At 45.6% G+C, this 20,250-nt stretch overlaps 1 pseudogene; it reads left to right on the top strand.

The window, feature by feature from the left end:
* The window catches only part of LOC137157758 (uncharacterized), a 63,832-nt pseudogene extending 43,835 nt beyond the window's left edge, over positions 1–19,997 (top strand).
* The last annotated feature ends 253 nt before the right edge of the window (positions 19,998–20,250 follow it).

Genomic DNA, 20,250 nt, shown 5'->3' on the forward strand with positions numbered 1-20,250 from the left:
CTTGGCTCACCAGCGGTGCCATTTCAGATGGGGAGGGGGGGCGGCAACTCTAACTGTGATGCCAGGGGCTATTTAGGCACCTGAAAACTTCCCTCCCCACTGGGGTCCCCATTCCTGCTCCTGTTCAGATGGGTGTGTGAGGGGGGAAGGAAGGGACATGGGGGAACTGATCTGACACCTGGTTCTCTCCACCCTACGCACCCGCCTGCCTGACTGTGGGGAGGCAGCCCCCGGGCTAAGCGAGCCAAGCTGCTAAGCCAGAGGCGCAGAGACGATCCTTACCTGCTGATGGGGGGGAAAGGGGGCACAATGTAAAGGTTCCCCCCAACAGCTCGAGTCATGCCCCCACCCAGCAACCCCCGCTTGACTCTCAGTCTCCCCTCTGGGAAAGCAGCAATTCCTCCCCTGCAGCTCCCAGCTGTTTGCTGCTCTTTGTTTGCCCCTCCCCACGCCACAGAGGCATCTCCCCAGCTCCAGCAGCTGCCATGCAGAGAAGGGGCCTGGCTGGTAACCATGGGGGAGGATGGGCAGGTTGCAGCCCCTGCCTGGACCGCTGTGGGGCTCTGAGGGGGTGATAGTGCAGGCCCACCCCCACCACAACCTAGACATCAGGGGGGCTCCGAGCCCCCAGTTGGGACACGTAGAGCCACTGGCACACACCTCCCCTCTTCCCTGCTGCCCCACAAACCTCAGCCACCCATTCCGGAGATCAGGAGCCTCTTCCAGCCCAGGCATGGATTCTAACGCAGGAAGTCCCCCAGCCCAGGAGGAGCCCAGGTCACCCCTGCACCAGAGGGTTACTTGGCTGCTCAAGCTGCAGCTTGGCTCTGTGTGTCTGCCCTCCCCGGCACTGCACGTCTCTCACCTGTCTGGCTGGCTGCCTCTGTAAGCCCAGCTGGCTCTCAGTCGGCAGGTCAGGTGGGAGGTGTCAAGTGATGCCCCCAGGTCCCTCTGAGCACAGTGCCCTGGGCAGCAGCCCAGCCCACCCACCCTTAAGGCCAGCCCTGATGGTGTCAGTGCTGCAGAGAGACCCAGGGGTGGCTTGGGGCTATGGGATGGGAGATGGCATGTTGGTGCTAGAGTCTATACAGTTATCAGGGAGTGGGTATAGTGCCTCGGTAATTGTTCTTCTCCGTGGCCTCTTGGCTGGGTAGAGTTTTCTGTGAGTAAGCTTTGGAACTTGGCAGGGTGCAAGAGTTCTGGGGGGTGATCATGGAGGTAGTTTCTTCTTTACTTGTAATGGGGAGAGTTTTAATTTCCACGTGGAGAAGGAAGGGCTTTGGCTAGGATAGTCAGATAGTTCTTGCATTTCTGATGTCCAAATCCTGCCAAGGGTCCAGTCCAATGTATGGCCAACTGAGTATGTGGGTCTGGAGATAACCTGTGAGAATTCCAGTGCACAGTCCAGGAAGGATAACCAAAACCTGTTCTATATAGGTTCTTGAACTTCCTCTCCTGTTAGTATCTGAGTTCCTTCCAGCAGTGCATTAGTGACAGGTTATGACCATCACAATCCAGACACCCCGTGCGGAGAACAAGGCTTCTGACCTGAAGGAGTAAGCAACTGAACTAACCGGTTGTACACAATGTTGTTGTGTATAAACAATATGTCAAGTAAGGGCTTTTATGAGAGTTTGAAATGTTCTGAACTTGATGGTCATGATAAGATATGTATACAGACTGTGACTCTGAATCTATGTATTTATGCTTATAGAATACTATGCTCATGACCTGTACTACAATTTTAAATACATCTCACAGCAGGGAGGGATGGCCTTCCAAGCCACGTGTTTACATTAAACTAACTTCAAGTATCCATCCATTGTCCAGCCAGGAAGAGACAATGGTGGATCTTTAAAGTTAATGAAAAGACATTGAAACTGAAAAGAAAACCCCAATCTTGGAAAACTAAGGGCAGGTCTACACTACAAATTCTACAAGCTCTCCCATCGGCTTAATAAATCCACCTCTGCGAGAGTCTGTCGTTATATCAGTGGGAGAAGCTCTCCCACTGACATAGTGCTGTCTACACAGGGTTAAGTTCAGTATAACTGTGTTGCTCAGGGGTGTGGATTTTTCATACTCCTGAGAGATGTAATTATGCCAAAGTAAGTCGGTAGTGTAGACTCAGCCTACGGGCTTGTCTACACTACAAAGTAAAGTTGACTTAAGTTATGTCAATGTACAGTCACCTCTGTAATTAAGCCGCTGTTGCATATCCACACTATGCTCCTGGTGTCGGCAGAGTGCGTCCATAGTATCAGCTCTTGCATTGACACAGAGCAGTGGACTGTGGGTAGCTATCCCACTGTGCAACTGGCCACAGGGTGTTTTGGGAAGGGATTGCAATGCCTCATGGGAGCAGCTTTCAGCAGCACATGATGCAGGGTTTTCAATCGCATCATTCCATAAGTATCCTATTCGGTTTTCAGCTGCTTTTTAACTACCCTGGTAATCTGCTAGCCAGCCATCTCTGTCAGAAGCATGCAGCCTGCACTGCTCTTTGGTATTGTGCTGTGCATTATGAACAGGATGCTGTCAGAGGAGATCAGCGGGGGGCTATTCAGCTAAGGAAGGCCTTGCAGGAGCATTTGAACAATGAGCCACAGTAATGTGTGTTTCTGGAGTGTGCTGAGTCTGGCATTATTTGTTTGCACCATGCTATGAACCTTATAATGACTGTTGTGTGTGCCCAGCTATAACAATCCACACGCACCTATTGTGATTGTCTGTAAATGTTAGCAGCAGCCAGCCTGTGATGGAGAATAATAGAGAGACATTCAATTTCCATAAGTAGATTTTTATTGCACACCCATGCAAAAACACAACGTCATACAGGCCCTGTACACCCAGCTGTGAGAGCCTCATTGGTGTATGTGCGGCTGCCATTGCGTTTAACCTCCTCGGGGGTGGAGTGCTGTGGGATCTGCTGCGGCGCCGGACGACACATGGAATGTGGACGGAGGAGCACAGGGATGTCCTGGAATGCTGTTTTCTAATTAAGCTTTGTATGATTGGAGAATGGGTCAGCCAGAATTAAAACAAACCGCAGACATCTGAACGTGTTTCAGACAGAGATTCTTTACATTTTTATCTAATGATTTGTTGTAGCGTATTGGAACTCACAAGGAGCACACTGCAGTAGGAGATACATAGACAACTCCCTTGTGATTCTCTCCCCCAGCCTCTCCACGGTGATTTCTTTTTATATCACGACTTGTGCATCTATGGAAAGAGGAAAGGATTTGATCCTCTTAGATTATGATTTCTCTTCAGCTACTAGCTCCTATGAATTCTGTTATAAATACATTTCAGTAAAACTACTCCAATACAGAATTGAGGCAATAGATTCAAAAGAGCATAAATAACTACAGGTGCAGTGGAAAGACACAGATGCTTGAAATTGGAGGCACTGGTCCAGTTTTTTATTTTTTTGGAAACTGGATTGCTTTTGAGACACCCCCTTCTTCCTTTGACAGAGGTGAGAATCCAAAAGGATACCACTTTGCATCTTTGATCACGGTGGAGGTAGAGTTCCAAATCATATTGTCCAGATAACAAAAGTTCATTTCAATTCTGAATATGTGCAATGTAATGGAAATACTTTATCTGTCTACATGACAGTGACTCACTTTTAATAATGTTGTGCAGAGCCATGTAATGCTGCAATTTATTTGAATGGAACATGTAATGTCTTGAAAACTGGGTTTTGTTTTAATACAAAAGCCTTCCGCAGGAGAAGTAAATCTCTTTTCTTTAATGAATAATCTACAGTAGACATAAAAATATTGTACCAGTTTCCCATCCTCCCTCAGTAATTTAACCCTGTGCAATTTACATTTGTATGAAAAGGTGAATGACAGTAGTATCTGTTTTCACTGGTCCAGGGAAAGTTTTAATTCTGCTTTCTTTTCATTCTTCCTTAAACCCATGCCCTCTTTTCCTACAGTCTGGGGCTAAGCACCCTGACTGCTCCCCCTGTTACCCAGGATTTTCAGAACACAAAGCAGTGTCAGGAATCAATCAATGCATGGGGGCACCACTTATCTGTCTGATAAATGGTTGGCACATGCAAAAGTGCCTTTAGCTAAAATTACTTTTTGTTGATCTCAAGCAGACATGCACAGACACACGCATGCTGTAGAAGTAGGTTTTGAGTATTCCAAAATGTATAGTTACCTAAAAAGTCTGAAATTATTTTGGGGAATCAACAGCAAGGCTTCCGGGGGGGGCCCGCCTTCCGTCTAGCTGCTGGGGAACTTAGGTGTCAGATCCTTGCCCAGAGGAAAGCTTCCTGGGACTGCTTCAAAGCACACTTTCTACCTAAACCTTTTTATATATTTTCTCCAGACAAAGCACATAACTCATAGTAGCCTCTAATAGGCGAACAACTCATTATTCTCCTTATCAGCAAAGCATTTCTAGTCATGACAACAACGAAACTTACATGTTAAAGGCATGTAAGATCAAAGGTGTCCAAACATACCTTCTGTTTTCATGGGACCTTAACCAGGGCTGTCCCCAGCTCCCATTCTGATAGCAAAACTGCAACCATGCAGTTATTTAGTCTTGCCTCTCAAGGCCTAAGATTATCCTCACTATGTGATGTTTGGTTTTCAGCTGACAGTAGTTGAACACACAAAACGGCTGACCGCTGTTCTCTCAAGTCCCTCCTTGCAGATGGCGTTGCTTTAATATTAAGAGGTGCACACCCATACACACGAGTTCAGTGGGTTACTAGAGAGGTACAGCAAAGGCTTCAGGCTCTTAACTGAGACAGCAACAATCTTCTCACTGTACTCTCAGTTTTCACCCCTGATTCTGTCTCATTATAGACTAGACCAGAAGTTCTCAAACTTTTTGTATTGGTGACCCCTTTCGGAGAGCAAGTCTCTGAGTGCGACCCCCCCCCCCAACCCCCCCGAGTGTGAAATATAAAAAATGTTTTTTAATTTCTATGTTCAATGCCAACTTTAAATGCTATTGCTTTTAAAATGCTTTTACCTTTTCTCGTTGCTTTTAAATGAAGACTAAAACACATTTTTATCACATTATTGTTATAAGCGTAAGTTATTTTTAAGTAGAATTTTATTTTAATACTTGACAGCAGTTAATTACCCCCTGCCGGGCGGCTGGGCTGTGAGCAGTGGTGTTGCCAGCAGCAGCTCTGACCCCTAGCTAGGCGGCGGGGGTGTGAGCCCCAGCTGGGCAGCGGGTTGTCAGCATCAGCCCCATCCCCACCTGGCAGGGGGTGTGTGAGAACCTGACCCTCTCTCGGGGGGAGGCTGTCAGCAGCAGCCCCAACCCCATCTGGGTCAGAATCCCTGACCCTGCCTGGCCAGGCAGCAGGTTGTTAGAAACCTGGACCCCAGGTAGCTCTGACCGTGGCTGTTGGTTACTGCTGCGGTTTCAGTTTCTGCAGCCCAGACCAGTGAGGCTGTGATTTATCCAGTAGCCTGGCCAGGTGGGGCAGTGAATGAGCCCTGACCTGGTTGGGCTTGGGGTTGTCAGCTCCAGCTCTGCCACCAGTGAAGCTGTGAGCCCCCACCCTGGCCAGGGGCGGGGTTGTGAGCCCCCACTCCCATATGCACACAGCCCAAGACCCTCCAGCCCAGCTCCACCCCCAACTCCCCACCAGCCCTGCTCTGCCTTCAAAGAAAAGGCCCCGATAGAAGTTTGCTGAGAGCACCATTTTTCTTATGGCCAGCCCTGGGAGTTCTGGACTGAGCCAACAACATTAGAAGGCTTGATTTGAAGAAGGACTTTATTATTTAACAGTCAGAGACACAGGCACATACTTTGTCCTGAAAATAATGACCCCTTCTACTGTTAAAACAGCTAAAAGCTGAAAGTCTGTGGAGTCTTACATAAAACGTGGTTTTACCAGCACTGTTAGCTCTGGTACTGAAAAACCGCAATGTGTCATTTGCTGCAAAGTTGTGTCTGCTGAATCAGTGAAACCATGCAAACTGCAGCAACATCTTGAAACTAGACGTCCTGAGCATAAAAATCAAAATGTGGATTTTTTCAGACATGGAGAAGCAGCAACGAAGAAAGCCAGGCTTGATGCACATGGAAGAAAGCCAGGCTTGATGCACATGGAAGTTTCCGACAGCAAAACGTCCCTAGCTGTGGAGGCCTCTTGTTGCTGTGTCACTTCAAATTGCCTGTACCAAAACGCTGCATATGATAGATGAGGAGCTTATTCTGCCAGCGTGCAGATATCGTGTCACATATGCTTGGCAATAATACTGCCAAAAAGCTTAATGTTCTGTCCATGTTGAATAATACTGTGAAACGCAGAATATGCGAGATGTCTGAAGATATCAGAAAATAAGTTGTGCACGAAATTAAACATTCTGCTTTCAGTATGTTCAGCCTGCAACTTGATGAAACTGCTGACGTTACTAACTTCGCACAACTGATTGCATTCAAACAGTATGTTAATGCTGAGGAGGTTAAGGATGAATTCTTATTCTGTCAACAACTTGAAACAATCACAGCAGCAGATTTTAAAAAAAAGGTGAATGCCTTTTTTGAAAGCAATGGCATTGAGTAGAAAAACCTTTGTGGTATCTGTACCGACGGTGCTCCTGCTATAATGGGTGCACGGTCTGGCTTTAAGCAGAAGGAAAAGTGCGTGTCACCTAATGTGATTGTCACTCATTGTGGTATCCATCATCAAGTCCTAGCTGCAAAGACGTTGCCGATGTGCCTGAATGTTGTGTTGGATGTTTTTATACAAGAAGTGAACTACATTAAAGCGCATGCTCTGAATAGTCGTCTCTTTCTAGAGCTCTGGAACGATGGGTGGGAAATATGAAGTTCTGCTTTTTCACACTCAAGTCCGATGGCTTTCTAGAAGATGCACATTAAAGTGTGTTTTTATACTTGGTGAAGAGATGGCGGAGTTTTTCCTGTGAGAGGACAAACAAGAGCTGAACAAAAAGTTCAGTGACAAGAAATGGCTTCTCTGCTTGGCATACCTAGTTGATGTCTTTGACAGCCTAAATGACCTCAACCTGTCACTTCAGGGCAAACGTTCAACATTAATAGACCTGACAAATAAAATCAGAGCCTTCCAGACAAAGTTGGATGTGTGGTGCAGGAAGTTGGATACAGACAGACATGGCATGTTCGACACTTTCCTCATTCAGCGAGGAGAAAATCAACATTGATTGTGCAGTCGAGTCAGCTATCAGTTAACATCTGAGATCTCTTCACAAAGAGTTCTCGCACTGCTTCCTAATGCTACCGGAAGCATTTCATTCCTTGGTGAAGAACCCTTTCAGTGTGACAGCAGAGCAGTTACCTATTGAGGATATTCATGCACAGGAACAGTTTATCAACATGATCAATGTTGAAGAAGTGAAAGCAAAATTCACACAGCTGCCTCCAAACCAGTTCTGGTGCTCAATTGCAAGTGAATACCCACTGGTGTCTGAAATGGCCTGAGAGTCCTTCTGCCATTTCCCACTACCTATGAATGAGAGTGGATTCTCCAACCTTCTCACAATAAAGACGAAATCTCAAAACCAGCTTGATGTGAAGGATGACATCAGATGTGCCCTTTCTAAAACAAAGCCAAGAATAAAGCTTCATGTCTCAAATAAACAGCATCACCCATCTCACTGATTTTCAGCTGCTTCTGACCCTGCGGGGTTGCGACTCCCAGTTTGAGAACCATTGGGCTAGACCCCAAGGGAACCTACATGAGGTCTAGCCCAATGGTTTGCAACCAATCGATCTTTTGAATCCAGCATGTCCGAGCCAGGAATGAAACAGCCACCACTCTCTGAAACACCAAAATCACCTCAATTGGATATAAAGCCAGATTAAAAATCCCCATTGCCATGGGGGACCATCCCAACAGTGTCTCCCACCATTTATATTCCAGATCTTTGCTAACCCTCTCAATTCCTTGTTTAATTGTACTGGTGGAGTGATCAACAGTAACCATAATCCTATGTGCCTCTAGTTTAGCAGCATGTAAGTAATTCCTCAGAAGGGGATGCTGAAGCAAAATCTGTAAAACAATTAAATTCATCCCAATAGGTACAGATATTACATTTAAATACAATATGTATTTCACTTTTAATTGGCTATATTTCAACTCAGGCACTTAAAATTTAAAATCACATTCTTCAATAGCTACAATGTGGAAAAACATCTATTTTCATAGTGATGATAAGGTACATGATGCACATAATTAATTATGAGCACCAGGCACAAACTTCTAAAACATTCACAATTATCACCCACATACACACTTACAAATTCATTTGCAAATGGATTAACGGCTTAACAACATTTTTCCTGTGTTATTTCTAAATGCACATCCTGTAGCTGCAAGGTATTTGGGGTGCATTGATATCCAATCCCAGGTTCTTCTAAGCAGGCTCCCAATTCTACTGTCTTCCATCCCTGGCTTTCTTTTGTTACCCATAACCTGTGATCCAGGGGCTCCATCACTGTTTGATTAACATTAAGGCCCAAGGTTACAATGGGGGAACCCACCTTATTTCTGCTTCTGACATTAATAAAACAAATAAAAGATCTGGAGAAATCACTGTATCATAGGTAAAACTGACCATTTTCCACCAGCATTGTAAATCCCATTCAGTCTGGATAGAATTTTTCCAAATTCCTAATTGCCAGTCGGAGTGTCCCATTCATACCATCTTGAATCATTGCCTTTACCACACCAGTGATGCACAGCTGACTTTGCATGTGTGCCAGGGCCAAGGAAACATTACTGTGGAGGGCACCAGCCAGCTGCAAGAGGTGGAGGTGGTCCTTTTCTTGGGCTTACTCCCATTCCTCTAACACCTGTGCCACCCATCCTGTACGGAGCACAGCTGATCATCAGAGGCATTGCTAAATCCTTTCAGTTTTATGACCCACTGCATTCATTTTATTAGCAAGCATGTCCTCATTTATACTATTAAGAGCCCCTACCCCTGTTCCAAATGCTTCCAATATGTCCCTTTTTACATGGTCCTTGGGGGGGGGGGGGGGAGGTCTAGAGACATCATGAAGAGTAATCCAATTTTTCCAGCCTTCATCTAATCGCTGGACAAACTTTTCACAGTGGGGATCTATTGCTGAGATGTTTCCTAAGGTGAGGTTCACAATAACCTCTTTCAGGGTAAGGATTGGGTTAATCACCAATTGCTTCTTTGCATTGGTTTGAACCACATATGCTCCAATCAAATTAATTACAGGTGGTTCCAGAATCCATACTTAAGAACATCATAATGACCATGCTAGGTTAGACCATTGGTCCATCTAGCCCAGTATTCTGTCTTCCAACAGTGGCCAATGCCAGGTGCTTCAGAGCGAATTAACATAAAAAGTAATCAAGTGATCCATCCCGTTGACCTTTCTCAGCAACTGGCAAACAGCAATCCCTGCCTATCTTGGCTAATAGCCATTGATGGACCTAGAACAACAAGTAATAGGTTTACTTTTGCAGCAAGGATGATTTAGGTTAAGAACAATGGAATCATAAAAGATTAGGGTTGAAAGGGACCTCAGGAGGTCATCTAGTCCAAATTCTGCTCAAAGCAGGATCAACCCCAACTAAATCATCCCAGCCAGGGCTTTGTCCAGCCACACCTTAAAAACTTTGAAGGATGGAGATTCCACCACCTCCCTAGGTAACTCATTCCAGTGCTTCACCACCCTCCTAGGGAAAAAGTTTTTCCTAATATCCCACCTGGACCTCCCCAACTGCAACTTGAGACCATTGCTCCTAGTTCTGTCTGCCACCACTGAAAAAAGCCTAGCTCCATCCTCTCTGGAACCCCCTTTCAGGTAGTTAAAGGCTGCTATCAAATCCCCCCTCACTCTTCTCTTTTGCAAACTATACAAGCCCAGTTCCCTCAGCCTCTCCTCATAAGTCTTGTGCTCCAGCCCCCTAACCATTTTTGTTGCCCTCCACTGGACTCTCTCCAAATTGTCCACATCCGTTTTGTATTGGGGGGCCCAAAACTGGACATGAGGAATGCGGCCTCACCAGTGCTGAATAGAGGAGAATAATCACTTCCCCAGATCTGCTGGCAGTACCCCATTACATTTAGCCTAATATGCAGTTAGCCTTTTTGGCAATAAGGGCACACTGACTCATATCCAGCTTCATGTGCATTGTAACCCCCAGGTCCTTATCTGCAGAACTGCTGCCTATCCAGTTGGTCCCCAGTCTGTAGCTGTGCATGGGATTCCTCCATCCTAAGTGCAGGACTCTGCAGTTGTCCTTGTTGAACCTCATCATATTTCTTTTGGCCCAATCCTCTAATTTGTCTAAGTCACTCTGTATCCTATCTCTACCCTCCAGCGTATCGACCACTCCCCCTGCTTATGGTCATCTGCAAACTTGCTGAGGGTGCAATCCACCCCATCCTCCAGGTCATTAATGAAGATGTTGAACAAAACTGGTCCCAACCCGAGGCACTCCACTTCTTACCAGCTGCCAACTAGACTTTGAGCTGTTGATCGCTGCCCATTGAACCCGATGATCTAGCCATCTTTCTATCCATCTTATAGTCCATTCATCCAATCCATACTTCTTTAACTTGCTGTTAAGAATACTGTGGGAGACCGTATCAAAAGCTTTGCTAAAGTCAAGGTATGTAACATCCATCGCTTTCCCCAGATCCACAGAGCCAGTCACCTCTTCACAGAAAGCAATCAGGTTGGTCAGGTATGACTTGTGCTTGGTGAATCCATGGTGACTGTTCCTGATCACCTTCCACTCTTCCAAGTGCCTCAAAATGGATTCCTTGAGAACCTACTCCATGATTTTTCCAGGGACTGAGGTGAGGCTGACTGGTCTTTAGTTCCCCGGATCCTGCTTCTTCCCTTTTTTTGAAGTTGGGCACTATATTTGCTTTTTTCCAATTGTCCGGGACCTTCCCCAGTCACCACAAGTTTTCAAAGATAATGGCCAATGGCTCAGCAATCACATCAGCCAACTCCCTCAGCACCTTCACATGCATTGCATCTGGCCCCATGGACTTATGTATGTCCAGCCTTTCTAAATAGTCCTGAACCTGTTCTTTCACCTCTGAGGGATGCTTACCTCTTCCCCATTCTGTGCTGTCCAGTGCTGTAGTCTGGGAGCTGACCTTGTCTGTGAAGACAGAGGCAAAAAAAAGCATTGAGTACTTCAGCTTTTTCCATATCATCTGTTACTAGGTTGCCTTCCCACATTCATTAAGGGGCCTACACTTTCCCCAGCTCCTCTTTCTTCCTTTTTTTGAAGATGGGCACCATATTTGCCCACTATATATTAGAACCACACTTCTATACCTTTTACTCCCTGGGGTCCCTGAATTTGCCTTTCCCTGTCATATTGGACTGCATATTAATATCCATTTTACCAAAGCACCTTCTGACTACTTTATTATCCATACATCCTTTGTCTCTGTTACACATTTCATGAGGGCCTGGGGCCTCCAACGTACAGGGGAAAATAACCTTCTGGTGTCACTATCTGTAATCTTGCCTCCCCCAGATCTTCTCTTCCAGTGTTCAGGGTAGAAAGGGATTGTTTCAGCCTAAAATGAATTGTCTTTTCCACTGCAACTGTCCCCTTGGGGATGCAAGCCCAGAAATGAACACATTCATGCTCACCATTGTAAAAAAACAAACAAACTACCAGTTCCCATCCATTGGCAACCCCATATATTTAATCATCATTATAAAGGCTTTTTATTAAGTCTGTATATCCTGTTATTGTGCTGAGGGTGGAAGTCACTGGCTGGTAGGATGGTCGATCAAATTGGTATTACCATTCAACATTTCCAGTTGCCCATTGTATGACACTCAGTTCTCCCAGAGATTTTTTGGAGTCCCACTGTGATGTGGTCACAGCATACTGCACTGTGCTCCACGGGATGTCTCCTCACACCTCAAGTGCAACAGGTTCTGGATTCACACCACCAAAGGAGCAGGATTGTGATGCAGATGCCAGCAAAAGCAGCACACAGGAGTGCAGCATCTTCACGATCTTCCAACATCCACATGATTAATAATCTAAAACACAAAGCAAATCAAACATTCCCCCTCCCTATATAGTGGGAGGTATCACTAAACATTTAAGCTAAACTCCATAACTTTTACTCAGATCCCTCCAGGCCTGAGTCCATTCCTCTCCCCTTTTCCTTCTGGAGAGGGGGCTCTTGAACTTTTAACTGGCTTTGAGCACCCTCTTGGGGCTCATTAAATTCATCAGCCCTGATTTGCTTAGGGCTGGCTAAGGCTGCACATGACTGTTATTAATTTTGCCAGCAAGCACATATTTCACTGGGAAATAACACTGGGGACAATCCCACCAAATATTCCCACTGCTGGACAACTCAAACTAGTGCCAAAACCTCCTTTTCACAGGGAGTAAATCCCCTTTCTACTTCACTTAAAGGTTTGGAGACATAAGCCCCAGGGCAGAGTCGTGTTCTGTGGTTCTGACTCAGTACAGCACCCATCATCCTTTCAGTAGTGCCAGCTGCAGCACAAATGGCTGTCCCATCCAGGAATATGGAGTTAAAGAATCAGCCTCACTCTCTGTTGATCAGGGGAACACCCCACCTGTCCAAAGTCAGTCCAAGATCATTTACTTGTTGGGAGCACAACCGGGCTTACAAAAGATTCAGGAAACTGGATTTAAAGTAACTCCCTATCCAATACTTCCAAATTTGCTTCTCTGGTCTGAGTGCGAACCAGGATGTCATCCTCATAAGAAATTCCACTATCCCGCACCTTTAACTACAAGGGGATGGCAAATAATAGGGACATTTTCCCAGCTCATGGGGACCCTGGCAAAACACAACTGCTTCCCTTGAAAGGTAAAAGCAAATTTGTGATATGCTTCCTTCGGCTCATACCTTAGGCGCCATCTCCAAATTTCCACCTGCAAGGGATCAGGGGCTCTGCCCTGACTTTTGTAAGGCCTGTCTCTCTTCTCTTTCTTTTCTCCCCTTTAGCCCTTCCCTTCCTTTAGAGTCTTATCTGGGAGGGCGATTGCTTTAAACCAGATTGCTTCATGTGGAGCCACAAATCCTCTATGACCATAAAATAAAGGCCAATCTTGGGCCCAATCCTCCTCCTGTTAATTTACTGCTTTTCTCAGAACTGCTTTCCAGGCTGTAATTAGAATCAGTAGCAACATTCCTTATTGCTTGACAACCATCTCTTCAAGAACAGTAAAATACTGTCAGTAAAGTAAAGCCAGCTGTGTCTTTAACCCTTAATTTTTAAAACAAAAACACAAAAGAAAAGAAGCAGAGGAGTGTGTGTGGAGAAAGAAGCAGAAAGGAGGGGGGAAGAAGGGGAGACAGAAGAAGTGGAATGGGGGGAGAAAGGCGTGTGTGTGAAGAACAACTTAGGAAGGAAGAGAAACTTAAGCCATGAAAAAGTACATCCCAAGTCTGTGCTCCAGTTTAACGGGCCAACCAATTTCCCTGCAGCTCTAGCCTAGTCTGGGGTGAAGAAACTGAACTGTACCCATTTTCCCCCTCCTTGTTTACCCTTGGGGACAATCTTCCTTATTGTGGGACCTATGGGCGTGGGTAGCCACAACTCTTCCAGTGTTTTAAGCAAGGGCCCATACAGGAACTACCCAGAAGAGCCCAAGGAAAAAGAAGCTCATGGGGACCTGTGATGGGACCCCAGGGGTGCAACCTGGAACTGTGGGACTGTTGTGCCCTCTTAACTCTTCAGCCTGGGCTAGCTCTCACCAGGCTTTGCCAGTGACAAGCAGAGAACCCCACCAGGCACTGTTATCACTCAGCCACCAGCATGCAGAGAGGCACACCCAGCTAAGTTGAATAAAGGCTCTCCAAATCTCTCATGAACTATATACAGGGAAAAGCCAGCAAATCTCCTCAGCCTTGCACCCCAGGAATATACCATCTTGCACTGCTTAAGACCTTCTCTTGAGTAATGCAAGTTTATTAATTGGTTCACCACTTTGTCAAAGGAAAGTGGACATGTACCAGCCTTTGTAAACAGAGCAGATTTCCCAAGCACTTTAGCCAACTCACTCGGAAGCATAAAACATTAAAGTTTATTGACTATAGAAAGATAGATTTTAAGTGATTATAAGTGATAAGCATAGTAGGTCAGAGATAGTTACCAAAGAAAATAAAAAGTAAGCACACACTCTAAATCCCAAACCGTATTAGACGAAGCAGTATTTGGTTCAAACAGCTTCTCGCCCCATTGGATGTTGCAGGTAGGTTACTGTCCTAAATACACAGGCTGACTTTCCTTCTCAGCCTGGCACCAGTCTCCTCAGTTCAAATCTTTGTCTGCTCAGCGTTCTTGTTGCCTTCAGTGTAGGTGGGGGAGGAAAAAGGTAAAAGCATGATGCCACTGTCCTCTAGTTTATATCCTGAGTCCATGTGCCTGGAAAACACTAGCCCAGACATGTCCTGATGGGCTTTGCTGAGTCCCAGAGATGAGTAATCCCCATTGTGTGGTGCTTGTGCAACTCTTTTACAGTATTGTAAATCCCGTTTACAACTCCCCTGCTGATCAATGGTTTTTAACACCCACCTGGGGGTGGGTCCTCTCCTTTGTTTTCACTGGATAACTGGCAGTGGGAGACTCCCAAATTCCCAATATTTTTCAATAACAACCATACAACAAATTTGTGTAACTTCATACACACGAACGATATACGTATTCTGACAGAACAGAGGGTTGCAGCGGATCATGACTTTTCATGTGGTACCTTACATGGCATGACTATTCCTTCCCTTGCCTTCTGGTGTGTCTGCTGCAGCTCTTTGATTTCTGCATGGCACGGCTGTGTGTCCCTGTCGTACCCCTTCTCCTCCATGCCCGGAGTAATCTGGCCATAGATGTCAAAGTTCCTGCGGCTGGAGCGGAGCTGTGATTGCTGTAGCCCATGGGGCTAACTTGCCTTTACTATAGTCACTTGCCTTGCGTTCATTATATTTCACTGCTTTCATTGTATTCAGCTGTAACGCAAGAAACCTACTGCATCCTGAAAGATATTAGCTGAAGCATAAGTTAGCATAAATGCGGCTAACGAGGCCGTAACCCTTGGCATAGACCAACAGTTACCTTTAGATTTTAGGAATTAAAGAGAGGCAGTAGTTAGAATGGTAGGAGTTAGAACGTTTCACTAATTGCTACCACAAGGAACATGGAAGTAATAACCACAAATCAGCTTAACCAAGGGGTGACGGATACGATCATGAGTTGAAATGGTAGTTACATGTATCAGTATACTAACCTATAGAAGAAGGACATCTCAGCATTAGTAGGATAAGGAAATACAAATAAGGAAAAGGGGAAAAAACCCAGCTCATCCAAGCGGTAGGCCATCATGTATCAGAGGTGTCATCCGTGTGGATGTTTAGGTCTATAGCACTTTCATTGCCAAGTCAGACAGCATCTTGATGATCTATCTCCTCTTGGAAGTTCTGGTGTCTGGGGAGGGAAGGAGGGTTGTAAATTAGCAGGATGTTCTTGTTAGTCTTGTCTGGAGATTCAGCAATTAAGTGGATGCACTCAGAGGATTTTGACTAGAGTCTGCTTGTTTGCATTTGAGCTGGGAAATAACAGAAGAGCTGGAAGTGCTGCAGCAGAGGCACTGCTGGTACACATGTCACAACCATGATTTTGGAGTTGCCTGTCTGTATATTTCTCAGAAGTGCATTTCATCTTTGAGCAGTGCCTGCTTCTAACGAAGTAAAGCTAAGCAAAAAAACCCAAAAATAACAGATTTTAAAAAGTATGATGTCCAGGCTGACTGCCCTTTTAACTGAGGCTATGTTGGTTCTGTGCCTTCTCCTGTATCTTCTTCTGTATCTTCTCTGAAGATAATGGCAAAACTCTCACCAAGTTCAGTGGAAGCAGGATTGGACCCTATACTTTCCCCACAAAGATATGTTACTGTTTTAATGCATGCTGATTATAAACCTTGCACCCAATCCTGTGAGTGGTGAGAGCCTCCCACGAGGCCTGCTAGTTTGAGGGTGTTCAGTGTCTTGTGGGAGGTCCACCCCCTGCAAAGTCATTAGTGCTTCAATAAAAACTCACTTTGCCTCAGATATATCCAATACCTTGCATACTCATGGCTCTTCCTCATTGCCAATGTAATAATGGAGGGACTCCACTGACTTTAATGTAACTTTCTGCCATTGAAAGCTGTGTGAACTTTAAAAGAAAAAGCATCTCCCCTGTTTTTTAAACTCATTTCACTTTCACTTGGAATGTTACTTTAGTGGTTATAAAATTTAGCTTAATCTGTATTAAGACTGCCTTTTAACATTGGTTTACGAATGAGACCAAAAACCTACATTGCTCTCCACAGTGCTATTCTAGAATAGCCACCATGCCAAGTGCTGGAGAAAGTAGCTTTATAGCGGATAATAAATGTTAATGCAGTCCTTAGCATTTCAATGTCATGATGAACTATTCCACAGTCTTACTAATTTAATATTTTATAGTCACACAAATGACTTTGATCCTCACAGTGAGATACTAATTCTCATGTGGGTTTTATAAGTGAGAGAGAGAGAGAATGCGTTCAAGTTCGTTCAGGGAAATAAAACACAAACAATCTTTTTCAAATGAATATATTCTTCGACGATTTACTTTGAATGAAGGATATATGCAGAGCAAATGTAAACAGTGTTTTTGGTTTGGTCCTAAAGTCACAGACTATGAGCCTTTGGTATTCCAAAGAGAAGCTATATCAGAATTCTGTGGAAATTGACATTCTGCAGGTAGCAAGCATGAGCCATTTTCATGTACATAACATATCATTATCATTCAATTACAGTGGATCTTAACCATGTTCCCTAATGTGACCCTATGTTACAATATAAAGAAGTTTCAAGTATCTTCTCCCCTCCAGCCAGAAAGAAATGGAGGATGGAGGTAAGCCCCTGAAACCTATTCAAGGTACACACTCCCTTAAGTTGGGCCCGTGGTCTCTTATTTTTCTGTCTGAAGTGTTTCCCCCTGAAAACATTACCATCTGCCATTGTTGGGATGGATGATAAAATGGTTTTCTGAATATATAACTTACTTGAAAGTTTTGTTTTGGGTGGAGGTGTACTGGGATTTTACATCTCTTTACCTTATCCTGCTCTTACTGAAATCAACAATAAAACATCCATTGGCTTCAGGACAGTTAGCGGGAGGGAGATGTTATAGCTTCCCTAGTGTAGATGCAGGTTAACACCTCTGACTTCAGTTTAGCTTGTTGAGGTCAACCTTAGGCTTTCCTCTGGGCTAAACCGCTGTGCTCAATCAGATAAGTTGAGGTAGAAGGTGTTAACCTGAGTCTATACTAGGGGAAAGGTTGAGGTAATGTTGACCATAACAACAACATCCTAACTAGTCTCATCAGCTTTTCCTAGTATAAACAAACCCAGTTAGGAGTGGGATCAAACCCCAAGTCAAGTGCTCTGTAGCAGAAGGAAAAGTGGTCAACAGTTTTCTTTGGATCCTGTCACAGACTCTCCAAGCAGTAGCCGGAGGGTCTCACTGTAAAATGACACGTCCTCTAGTGACAGCTGCTAGTCTGTGGCAACTGAACTTTCATTCTTCCTGCCATACCTGCTGCCCCGAAGCTAGTGGACTGACTGTCTAGTACTGCAGACCTTTAATACGCTGTGTATGTTTGCGTTGCAACTCTCTGACTGCATACCCTATTCAGTAGGGATTGAACCCTGGGCTTTCACACAAGAGCAGACACACCTACCGCTTGAGCCAACAGGCTTCACCCGTCAGCTGTGAGCAAATAGGTTGTTATAATTGATATGGACAAAGCCACTAGCGAGGGAGACCAACCTGACCTCCCTTACACACACAACCTCCCCCTCCGCCCCACCCGCTTCTCAGTTTATTACTATTGCCGTAGTATTGTCTGATCAAGTGCTATTAACTGCTCAGATAATCATTCCTTGTGAAGAACTGATAGTCTCTTTATTCTTCTCATTTATTTTTAACAGGTTAATTTGGTGGATTTGCCTAAAAAGTGTGGAGTGGTAAATGAATTCTTCTAACAAGTTTCCAGTCAGTTATCACATGGGTTTCACTGTGGCATCAGTCCTATTAGTATCCTATTAATTTCAGCCAATTAGTATTGGCATTTCCTGGAGGCGCTTTGCCCCTGTATCAGAGGTGACACCTTTCCTCTGCCAAACCTCAGTCAAATCACAGCCCATCAATGATCTGCCCTGACACATGAGCCTTCCAAATCAAAATACTTAAGAAGGGCCAGGAAAAGATTGTTTTTACATGTAGGATGGAAACCTGAATTAAAATTCATTGAGTAGAGATGTAGAAATAATGTTAGTCTGGAATATCACAAGCTCAGATACGTATGCAATACCCATGCAGTGCCCAATACCTGCCTTCACTCACAGATATTGGAAAGGCACAGATATTTTTCTAGGAATAATTGCTTCTGCTTTACTTCCTGCTTAAATTTTTAAAAATCTTTTTATATTCCAGATACAAGGCAGCACACTGATCTCACTGCATTGAATTAAATGGGATTATACAGTGTCACACAATTCAGTGTCCCTTGTCAGTCCTCTATTGCTACATGGTACATAAGATGCCCTATGCCAAACATGCAAGGAAATCTCTCTTGCTCTTCCATTTTTAAACAACTCACTGAACTACAGTAGTTAGCAGCCACCATTGGCTGGAAAGACCTGGGTCTGTGTCTGGTACCTGAACTAAAGCTTGTTAGGTGGATTGGCACTCATGTCACCCTTCCTGTCAGTACCTGACCCGGGTCGGGGAAGCTAGCGATCCAATCAGCGGACCAAAGTCGGAGAGGAATCCTGGTCACATGCCACCCAAGACACGTTGCACATATGCTAAGAAGAAGAAGAATTGGTAAATGATGGAAATTAAATTGCATTAGCATTTTTCTGCTCTATATTGGTGTCCATACTGTATGACACAATAAAACTGAATCTTAGATGCAAAGAAATTAACACCGCAAAAGCTAGACAGCAAGATATAGGTGTCATGTCTTCATTTGAATTAAATTATTTCTTCAGCTCATCTAGCAGACTTGGGAGTCTGGGACCATGACGCGGACTGTCTCCCACTAAAGCCATAGGCACCGCTGACTGAGGGCTGGGGACGTCTGAAAGTTCACCGAATGCCTTGGTAATGAAGGTTTTGCAGCAGTGAGGGAGAAGAGAGAAACTGACTGCACTGCTGCCTTGAATGACTGTTACTGTGACCTCTCTGGGGAGGCCTCGCAGTCAACTGAAGGTGCAGTTGGGAGAGGGAAACCTGAACGGAAGTTCAGGCTCAGTCCTGCAACCCATCCTCATGCAAGCAATATGTGCTCACCAGATATATGCTCATGCAAGCAATATATGCTCACCATAGCCCTCAGTTAATGCTACTTGTATGAGTAAGCCAGGCTTTCTGCCAACTCCTTCCCTGTGTGAAAGGGATGCTTTGTTTGACCTGTGTGAAATCATGCTGTAAGTGCCGGGAGGCGTGGCCTCTCTTGGCGATTGAGAGCAAGGGAGAGCCCAATCCCCTCTGGGGGGCGGAACCTGGAAGTTCACCCCCACCTGACTGGAAGCAGAGGGGCGGGACAGGAAGAGGAAGTATAAAGGGCCGGCCTTCCAGCTCAGTGGGGAGAAGGCAGCTGAGGGAGAAGGACATCTCTCCGTTGGTGCTGGGGCCTGGGCCTGGGCCTGGGCCTGGGCCTGGGCATTACCCAGAGGAGAGGCTGCCAGAGCTGCCAACGACCTGGGGCCCTGCCGGAGCTACCTGAGCCCAACAAGCCGGAGGAGACCCCTGGACCTTGTAAGCTGGAGGAGCTGCCTAAGCTGCCAACCCCCTGCGAACCCAAGGAGGTACCTGGCCCTTGCGACCTAGAGGAGCTGCCCTCCGTGGACGGCTCCGAGGAGCTACCAGGCCTGCCGTCGATCGACAAGGCTGAAGGGTTCTGGAACCTCCCTGGCAGAGTATCCTGAGGAAACGGGGAGCAACTCGAGGGACCAAGTACTCTAGGGAAGGGTGGAAGGACGGAGCCCATGGGAGTCAGACGCCCGTCCGGCTGCGTTATGGCCTGTAGCTGTGTCAGCACGTTCCGGCTGGAGCCCCGCTGACCCAGTGATGGGACAAACCGTCATTGCCAGGGCCCTGGGACTCAGTGGAGACGGATGGGCCTACATTCCCCTCCCCCCTTCCTACCCCAACCTAGGGGTGATCACCCCACCAAGTGCC

Source organism: Emydura macquarii, unplaced genomic scaffold (assembly GCF_026122565.2).
Source record: "Emydura macquarii macquarii isolate MOO-44397 ecotype Brisbane River unplaced genomic scaffold, CSIRO-AGI_Emac_v2 contig_1551, whole genome shotgun sequence".
NCBI classification, from domain to species: domain Eukaryota; kingdom Metazoa; phylum Chordata; order Testudines; family Chelidae; genus Emydura; species Emydura macquarii.